Genomic DNA, 10,427 nt, shown 5'->3' with positions numbered 1-10,427 from the left:
CAAGCATATTTTCTCCAAGCCTGTTTCTGATAGAAGCCATAAGTAAAACTAGTTTGAAGAACTGACCCGGTGTGCAGTGCTGAGATTTGTAATCTTTCAGCACGAACTCGAAATTCAAAGATACAGATGTATAAATCCAGCAGAAGATGAAAGGATAAAATTATCACTTATGGAACTGTTTGGGTTGAGAAATGTCAAGAGGACTGGGGTATATTATCTAGCATGAAATGCGGAAAAATCAACCAACAAACCTTTCCACACTTCTTGAGCACCTCACTTGTACAGGGCTGTCTGCAAAGTAGAGAGGAAAACAGGGGACAGCAACCCTCAGCAAGAACCTACCTAGCAAGGGCGGACAAGCTGCTGGAGGCATTTCTCCAGAGAAGAGGGAGAGAGGGTGGAACGAGACACTGCTGGGGGGAAGCGGGGTTCTGGGCGTGATGCCAAATTGCTCAAGAATGAAGAAAGGGACCTGTCAGTCCTGCTGGAACATTTTAGCCTTCCATGGCCCCTTTGTATATAGTCCAGCTTGACATTTATCATTTTATACATATATATGTTTATATATATATAAACATATATATGTTTGGGGTGCCTGGGTGGGTGAGTCGGTCAAGCATCTGCCTTCGGCTCAGGGCGTGATCCCAGGTTCCTGGGATGGAGCCCCACGTCATCGTCATCGGGCTCCCTTCTCAGCAGGGAGTCTGCTTCTCTCTCTGCCTCTCCCCCTGCTCCTGCTCGCGCTCTCTCTCAAATACATAAATAAAATCTTCAAGTATACATTATTATTAATGTAGTCACTATATTGTATGTTAAATCCCCAGAACCTATTTATCTTCCAAATAGAGGTTGGTACTCTTTCACCAACAACTGCCCACTGCCTTTACTTCTAGCCCCTGGCAACCACCATTCTACTCTCTGGAGTCATTACAGATAATTTTTAAATTGTGTGTTTGTGTGCCCGCGTCTATGTTTCAACCATTTGGCAGTAGTCATGAGCATTGTTAAGAAAACTCTAGACTTTATCCATTTTAAAATCCCTGCCAAGTATGGAAGTTAAAAAAAAACCCAACAATTTCATATTGTTGTCTTAATTTGGCTGGCTAGGGGGACTGACAAGCTTTTATAAATACATTGGTATGTGTAATTTTGTGAATCGCCTGTAGATGTCTGTATTGGGGTAGGTGAAGCTCTACTACTGTAGTAACAAGTAAACCCCGAAATCTTAGTGGCGCAACAAAATACCGTTTCCTTCTCGGTCACGTCACAGTCACACGGGAGTCAGCAACTCTCCTTAGTGCAGCAATTCAGGGGTCCCCACATCGCTTTGTGATGCTGTCCCCTAAAACCTGTGCCCCTTGAGGACACCAGTGAGAGCCAAGCGACTGTCATGGTGGCCGCTGAGAACTCTAGAGACTGGGGCAAGCTCCAACCTCTGAGAACCGGGAGTCCAGTGGAGGGTAAAACCATGACTCTGGAAGCCAGTGAGCCAAAGAGAAATGCTATCAAGCCCGGGGGGGGGGGAGGTGGGGGCGGGAGAGATCCCCGAGAGGATGCGTCATGTCCAGAGCTGCCCTGCTGTTTGACGATTCAGGTATTTGGGGATTGGATGTTTCTCTAAACTCCTGGCCCCAAACTGCTAGCTTTGCCGGTACTACAGGAAAGCAAATTATGCCACAGTCTGCCCGCAGGCCCCGGGGATGGGGCTTGGCAGCAGGGGCTCGTGAGATCTTCCTCCCTGCTGGCCCCTGCAGGGCCCGGGAAGCAATTCTTGTGAATAGATTTATTTACAGAGTACACTGTTTGAGCCACCACTTGTTTCCTCGAACAGAAATGAACACTGGCAGAGGGCTCTGGAGGGCTGTGTAAATAGCTACTTTTATTTTCATTTAAGATGTTTATTCATTTTCTCAAAGAGAGAGAGGGAGAGGGAGAGAGAGAGCGCCCACAAGCAGGGGGAGCAGCGGGGAGCGGGGGAGAAGCCGACTCCCAGCTGAGCAGGGAGCCTGATGTATGCGGGACTCTCCCCCCAGCAGTGTCTCGTTCCAGCCTCTTTGGTGAGTCCATGGTTCACTGGGGCTTGGTTCCAGGGCTTTGGTGAGACCATGGCTCACTTGGTTGAGCCATGTTTAGGTTCAAGACATGGAGACTCAACCAGAGGCAAAATGCTATTCCCATGCTCTACTTTAAGAATCGGTGTTTGAATCTGTTGGTTTTCCGTTTGCACCCTGGCATGTTCAAAAACTGCATATTAATATGCAGAATTTTAATGAGAAAAAGTACAAATTGCTGTGGAAAGTAAATTACATTGTCTATGCCACCAATACCTCATCTAGAGAAAAAGGGTGCTCTGAGCTTGCGAAGGTAGGTAGGGAGAAATCTAGATCTCTGTACACACACACATGCACACACAAGACCGTTCAGTATCTGAGGCACCATTATCTATGCTCGCTTTATTCCTTCTGAAAATAAAGTATAGGAACAGTATAGTATAGTATAGCTATTCTGGTCTCTCTTTACACAGTAAGATTGTAAAACTTAGAATTCAGATTTAACTCTTTTAAAGGCAACGTTAAATTCAGACCGAAACTGCTGGCTCATACATCTAAAATCAGAACAACTTAAACACTTGCATTTATTCATCATAACGCATGCAGAACTTGGGAGACTACTACAGTGTACTAAGTCATTTAAAAAATATTTAGCCCAAAAGTGCATATTGCTTATGTCATATTTGTTTCTCTTCCTGGACAGAGTTACAGTCAATGTTTCCACACAGCCTGTGCAAATAACAAGCTAAGCTTGATATTCCTTGGCGAGTCACTTGTGTGGCCCGAAGGATAATTGAGCTTACCAGGGCCCAGCCTTTTCAGGCTGTATGTAAAAATCCTGTGCATTTTAACAAGCTGTATTTTTGGATGCGACTACATCATAGGACTTGAAGAAAAGAAAGCACTATACCAGGAAGCCAAATAATGAACTCCCCACCAGTCGTGTGATACGCTAAACAGATTTTGCTAAGAAGTCAAACTGCACTGTCCTGTCTTCGCCTCTCCTAGCCCCCTGCTCCGTCCTTCCGTCTGCGGTCCCAAACCTCAGTGCACTTGGCCCCGTGGGGTGCTCGTCGAAGACGGATTCCCTAGACCACCCGACCCTGGACTCCGCGGGACCGTGGCGGGACCCGAGAATGTGCCTGTGACAAGCACCCGCCAGGTGATCCTAATGCAGGCGATCTGGAATGCTCTCTGGGAAACCACGCTTTAAAGACCCGTTCTTTCCCCTCGGAATCACATGAATTACCCAGACCTCTAGGTACCCACCATTTTATTAATACGAATCTTCCCGAAGATGGTTTCCTCGGGTGCAGAATCCGCTTAGCTCTCTTCCTCTCAGCACGCCTGCCACCGAGGAAATCACCAGCATTCAAGGCATGATCAACATTAAAAAGAATTCGGAGTTAGTCATCACTAGTGAATCCAAAAAAAAAAAAGCCCAACAGTACGTTCACCTTACTCAGAGGTTTCCAACACATTTTATTTTGTAGACCACTGGCCTGTAGCTTTCTTTTGAGGACCAACATCTGTATAAATCCCTAGAAAACGTCCAAGGAATGTCAGTTCCGAAGCAGCCTTTCGGGTCCCGCACACCGTACTATGGCTTGAGTTCCAGCTACACTTGCGAAAAGGCTGCCCTCTGGCTTCTGATGGAGGACGGGCGCATCCAAAGGAAAGCCTCTAGGGGCTGTCCTTTCCGGAGGGGTGGCTCCCTTTGGCAAGAAGAGGATCTGTCGCCAGGGCTTTGGTGCCCGTAAACATCAGAGACTCGCAGGGCCGGCTGCTTTCTCTCTCAGGTGGACACTCGAAGAGTCAGCGCGCTGGTGCTTAGTGACCGCGATCCGTCCTTATGGTTTAGTGGGTTAAAATAGAAGGAAGCCTCTGTTTTTAAGTAACACAGATAAACACCTTTTTAGATTGCCTATTTGTTCTAGCACTACAAAATTTAATTCAAGAAAATATAGGCCCCATGAAAGACTTAAAAGTTTATAAAACTAAAATCTAGTTTTCCCCAATAATGTGCCTGAGTTGTCTCATTTGTAAAATGGGGATAGTGATTGGTGTTTAGACTGTAGAGTTGTTGCAAGAACTAAAAGCATCAGTATAGGAAACTTGGGTGGCTCAGTCAACTAAGTGCCCAACTCTTGATTTCAGCTCAGGTCATGCTCTCAAGGTCGTGAGATGGAGCCCAGCATCAGGCTCTGCACTGGGCGTGGAGCCTGTTTAAAAGATTCTCTTTCTCTCTCTCCCTCTGCCCCTCCCTCCGTGCTCACTCTCTCTCTCTGTCTCTCTGTCTATCTCTCTCTCTCTCATAAATAAATAAATAAATCTTGGGTTTTTTTTTTCAGCACCAATACAAGTTCAGGGCTTACAACAGTGCTCAGTGCCCAGGGCGGCATAATACAGGTGTTAGCTGCTGATTTATTAAAGGAGAAATTGTTATTATTCAAACATAATCTACTGCTAAGGCACCCCGTACATGGTACCGACTGACCACACAGGAACCTCAGAGGCTAACTTCCCTAGCAAACGCCTGGAGGGCCAGAAACACAACCCAAAAGGGCAGGGCGTCCATACTCTGGGAGAAGAGAAAGACTCAGCAGTTCAACTGCTCAGCGGCTCACTCACTCTTCCTCCTACAGCAGTGACTCCAGCAAGCCCCTGTGTAAATGCCCTAGGACTAAGGAGCAGGCTGTTTGTTGTGACACACTGGCCACTTGCTGCGCACTCCCTCCCCTTTCCTGCCTCACGTCCCTGTCGCTCTTTCTGGTCTCCTGGGACTGCATTCCCCACTTAAGAGTTGGGACATCCGCTTCTGCCTCCAGCCCCGATGGTTAAGGAATTGGGGCTAAGGTGGACCTTTCCCATTGCATATCCTCCAAGCTTCACCAAGGAAAATAAAACACAGCTCCCGGTTTTCTTTGGAACTGTGAGTAAAGAGCATCGGCAAGGGGACGTCTGGGTGGCTGAGTCAGTTAAGCGTCTGCCTTCGGCTCAGGTCATGATCCCAGGGGCTTGGGATCGAGTCCTGCATCGGGCTCCTTGCTCAGCAGGGAGCCTGCTTTCCCTCTGCCTGCACCTCCTCCTGTTTGTGCTCGCTCTCTCTGTCTTCCTGATGAATAAATGAAATCTTTAAAAAAAAAAAAAGCATCAGCAAGTATTCTGAGTATGATGTGATAGAAAATGCCTGGACTGGGGATCAGAACTCCTGGATTTGCCAATATCATCTTTTGCCCAAAACAACTAAATTCCTTTTCAGAGAGCATATTACCATAAAATGCAGCAACATATATTCTTCCTCCCTACTTCACACTAATACACGTTACACCTGGCCCTTCTTTAGTTCCCGCTGTACTACTATAAGATCTCTTTTGATATCCCACCCACAAGCTGGATGCCTTTACTTCAGAAGACAGGCCTTATCACTCCCGGTTTTCAAATGAACACTGTAAGACCCAGAGAGGTTAGGTAATTTACCCCAGGTCCCACAGCTCTTTGGCATCAGAGCCAGGAATTAAAGGCAGGTTTGTCTGACCTCCAAGCTCATCTTCTTTGCACTGCTGTTCTGCTTGTCCAAGGAACGAAATGCATATAAAAAGATGCTAAACTCCATAATAATAAGATACTAATAAATGCATAGTAAAATGTACTCTGGGAGTTGAAGACTCTGCTACCCACATTTATTCTCATAAAGGCCATGTTGAGTCATTTTGCTCTGGAAATAAGACACAAAAATCAGTAACTCAGGGAGACAAAAGTTATTGCTATCCTACTGGTCAGTCCCTACTCCTTCATTTTGCTAACAAGCATCTCCGGACCATCCTTGCCATAATTTTTAAAAAATTGTCTCAGGCCACTAACGAAGATTGGCTCTCTCTAAACTATAAGAGGTGTAAAGTACACCAAGAAATACCAATGCGACCAAGCAATCAAGGAATCTGGATGCTGGAAGAATAAAGGCATATATTAAAACTATAATCGTCTTTGGAAGTGGGTTACCAAAGAGAACAGAAGCAAGGTTGAAGCTCCTGAAGCGTCATCGGCTGCTTGAAAGCTTCAAGGTGCGTGTTATGTGCTAAGTTGTTTCCCAACATTCCTAACCCCCAGTAGCTCAGAATGTGACTGTATTTGGAGATAGGGCCACTAAAGAGGCAATTCGGGGCAAATAAGGTTATGGGGATGGGCCCTAATCCAGTCTGACTAGTGTCTTTGTAAGAAGAGGTCGGGACACAGACACACGGAAGGAAGACCATGTGAGGACAGAGGGAAGACGGCCAGCTAGAAGCCAAGGAGAGAGGCCTCGGAAGAAACAGGCCTACCTGCACCTCGAACTCCAGAACTAGAAGGCTGTTACTAAGCTGCTCAGCTGGGGTGTTCGTGATGGCAGCCCAAGCACACTAATACAGTGTGTGTGTCATGGACAAGGCTCATGGGCTCCATACTTTGTGACCACAGTCAAGAGTGAGAAATCCAGGGGCGCCTGGGTGGCTCAGTACGTTAAGCGGCTGCATTCGGCTCAGGTCCTGATCCCGGGGTCCTGGGATCGAGCCCCAGGACTCCCTGCTACACAGGAAGCTTGCTGCTCCCTCTCTCACTCCCCCTGCTTGTGTTCCTTCTCTCGCTGTGTCTCTCTCTGTCAAATAAATAAATAAAATCTTAGAGACAAAAAAGAAGAGTATGTGTTCTGTTGCTTTAGGATGGAATGTTCTGTATATATCTGCGAAGTCCATCTGGTCCAGTGTGTCATTCAAAGGCCTCATATCCTTGAAGATCTTCTGCTTAGATGATCTGTCCAGTGCAGTGAGGGGGGGTGTTAAAGTCCCCTACTATTGTTGTATGGTTGTCGATGTGTTTCTTTGCTTTTGTTATTAATTGGCTCATGTAATTGGCTGCTCCCATGTTAGAGGCACAGGTACTTACAGTTGTTAGGTCTTGTTGGATAAACCGTTTAGTTATGAAGTGGCAGAGCCAGAATCCCAAAGCCCTCCACCTTCCTGTGAAACGCCCTCCCCCAGAGCATCCAAGAGGAGCGTCTGTGTTCAGGCGGGTGACAGCAGAATCTTTGCACCAGTGTTGCATTTGCAAAGCATTCCTGCTTAGAGTCAACCAGAATTCCTGCCCGCTTTATTAGTATGGTGCCTTATAAGCACTAAACCCAGAAAACAGCTTTGTAACGTATCATCACCTCCTTCTTACGGTGTTGTTTTACTTGTCTCACCCTCTAGCTTCAGTCTCACTGTCCACAAAATGGGTCCGTCACTGAGTCCTTGTGAAGTCGTAGTTATCATTCAGTTGTCCTTAGAAGTATGAGCTAAGAATTTTACTTTGGTTAAAAATATCAAACACGGGGCGCCTGGGTGGCTCAGTTGGTTAAGCGACTGCCTTCGGCTCAGGTCATGATCCTGGAGTCCTGGGATCGAGTCCCGCATCGGGCTCCCTGCTCAGCAGGGAGTCTGCTTCTCCCTCTGACCCTCTTCCCTCTCGTGCTTTCTATCTCTCATTTTCTCTCTCTCTCAAATAAATAAATAAAATCTTTAAAAAAAAAATATCAAACACAACGCCACCTCACACGCATGAGCATAGGTACTGCCAAAAACGAACAAACAAACCACAACAACAAAATAACAAGTGTTGGTGAGGATGTAGAGGAATTAGAGCCTTCCTTGTACACTGTTGGTGAGAATGCAAACTGGGACAGCCGCTCCTGAAAACAGTATGGAGGTTCCTCAAAAAATTAAAACTGGAAATACCATATGATCCAGCAACCCCATTTCTGGGTATATACCCCAAAGAATTGAAAGCAAGGTCTCCAGGGTGGCCTGGGTGGCACCGTCGGTTGAGGGTCTGCCCTCAGCTCAGGTCATGATTTTGGGGTCCTGGGATCCAGCCCCCCATCTGGCTCCCTGCTTAGCAGGGAGTCTGCTTCTGTCTCCCTCTGCTCCCCTCCCCTGCTTTTGCGAAGGGGGGGTGGGGGCCCTCCCCACTCTCTCTCTCTCCCCCCTCCAAGAAAGAAATACAACTAGGGGTGCCTGGCTGTCTCAGTCCGTAGAGCATCAGACTCTTGATCTCAGGGTCGGGAGTTGGAGCCCCACATTGGGTATAGAGATTACTTTAAAAAAAATAAATCTAAAAAAATAAGGAATACCAAACTAAAAATAAAAAAATGTTGAACTCGGCACAAACATTTTCTAGAGCTTATGAGGAATGAGCCAACTTCTCAGTCCCAGTCACCAGCTTTTCCAGCCCCCCAGCCTACACGGGAGAGGTCTGATAAAGAGAGCAGTGGAATTAGAGGTGGTTGGAACACTCAGAAAAAAACATGTCTGGGACCCGAAATCGGTGCCGAGGCTTGCGGGTCAAGTGTCTCAGCGTCCAGGAGGATGCTCTCTTCTGTAGGAGGGACAGCTACAAAAGTGAGAAGTTTGGTGTTCACACCGAACAAGCCAGAAGTAGCAAGTGCCTCGTGCGTGGGGGTAGCGTGAGTGGCCGGGGCAGCGGGGAGGTGGGAGGAGGAAGAGACAGGGCCGTCAAGGGGTCCTACCATCCCTGTTTGGGAAGGCGGAGTATTAACATGGACAAAACCGTGCTTTCAGGGAAAGTATCCAGTGCCAAGTGTCGGTCCGTGCCGAACCTCCAGGGTGGGGGTGGGGTGGGGTGCAGGAGCTGAGTTGCAGGGCTTCCCTGGGTTAATAAGGAAAGACTGCGCACAGGTGGAGCTGGTGTGAACCACGGAGCGTTATTACTAGAATTGGCCTTGGGAAACGTGACCATGTTGTGGACAGTAATTGTTCATTCAGTCAGAGGCTGATTCAATTAGAAGTTTTGCAACGTGGCTCAGTCTGTGGCTTACAAAGGGGGAGCTCCCAGCAGACACCGGGAGCAAAGGTCTATTTATCCCAGGCTGTCAGCACCAATCGCCGTAGAAGGGGATCCTTTCTATTCGCTTTGGTCTGCACTTTGAGTACCTGCTGTAGTCCTTAGAGGTTAGTCTCTGGGCAGATAAACACTCTCCCAGGGTAAATCCCCTTTACACCCACTGTGAAACCAGGCTGTTCCTCATTCTGCCAAGACGCCATGGTAGTCCCATGCCCGCTCCTCATTCTGCAGCTGACCTGCACGCCCAGCTTTCCCAGAGGGGGCCACACGGACAAAACGAGCCGTCCTAACTCATCCCGGCGTTGTCTCTTCCACCTCTTGTCCTCTTGCGGGGAATGGCTGCTTTGATATTTGTAAAATGAATGAATGGACAAAAGGGACAGGGATAAAATGGGAAATGAATGGTTTCCTGGTTGACTAGTTGGCGTGCACTCAAAAATGCATAAGGGAAATAACGAATTGTGCTGTCTGGTGTTCCTATTGGAGTTTATTTTTTTTTCTTTGTTTTTTTATTATGTTCAGTTAGCCAACATATAGTAACTCATCATTAGTTTTTGATGCAGTGTTCAGTGATTCATTAGCTGCAGATAACACCCAGTGCTCATCACAACACGTGCCCTCCTTCATACGTGTCACCGGTTACCCCGTCCCCCCACCCGCCTCCCTTCTGTAACCCGCAGCTTGGTTCCCGGAGTGCAGAGTCTCTCCTGGTTTGTCTCTCTCTCTGATGTCTTCCCATTCAGCTTTCCCTCCCTTCCCCTGTGGTCCTCCCTGCTATTCCTTATGATCCACATGAGTGACACCATGTGATTATTGTCTTCCTCTGCTTGACTTATTTTTCAAATTTCTTTTACGTTTGAAATAAGTCTCAAAAGGATTTTTGGTGCAACAGAGCTCCATACGTGCTGTTGACACAGGCATTCCTTATGTACATTTTATGTCCAGTCATTCTGTAACCCAGTTTCCTTAAACCCTGTCAGGGATAGTCTTGCCTTCTCCGGTTTCCAGTTGGACCTGACCTTAAATAGGGTGTCCTCACAAAGAAACCGACAAAAACAGTGAATCTCGATTTAGGAAAACTTGTGCCTAGCAGATTGACAAGAAAGGGACTCTGTGTTAACTTCTTACCAAATTATATTTTTTTTAAAAGATCAGGACTACGTCTCTTTGCTGCCCCCAGCTGGTGTAGAAATACAGCACTGAAAAAAAGAAATTCCCCCGAAACAAATAATGCAATATATGTTAAGAAAAAAAAAAAAAAGCAGCAGCAGCAGCAGATAGCAGGAGGGGAAGAATGAAGGGGGGGAAATCGGAGGGAGAGATGAACCACGAGAGATGATGGACTCTGAAAAACAAACTGAGGGTTCTGGAGGGGAGCGGGGTGGGGGGATGGGTTGGCCTGGTGATGGGTATTAAAGAGGGCACGTTCTGCGTGGAGCACTGGGTGTTCTGCACAAACAGTGAATCAAGGAACACTACATCAAAAGCTAATGATGT

The sequence above is a fragment of the Eumetopias jubatus genome, unplaced genomic scaffold, assembly GCF_037043125.1.
Source record: "Eumetopias jubatus isolate StellerSeaLion01/CBP00866 unplaced genomic scaffold, mEumJub1_p1.0 scaffold_8, whole genome shotgun sequence".
Lineage (NCBI taxonomy): Eukaryota > Metazoa > Chordata > Mammalia > Carnivora > Otariidae > Eumetopias > Eumetopias jubatus.
This window is presented reverse-complemented; position numbering follows the sequence as displayed.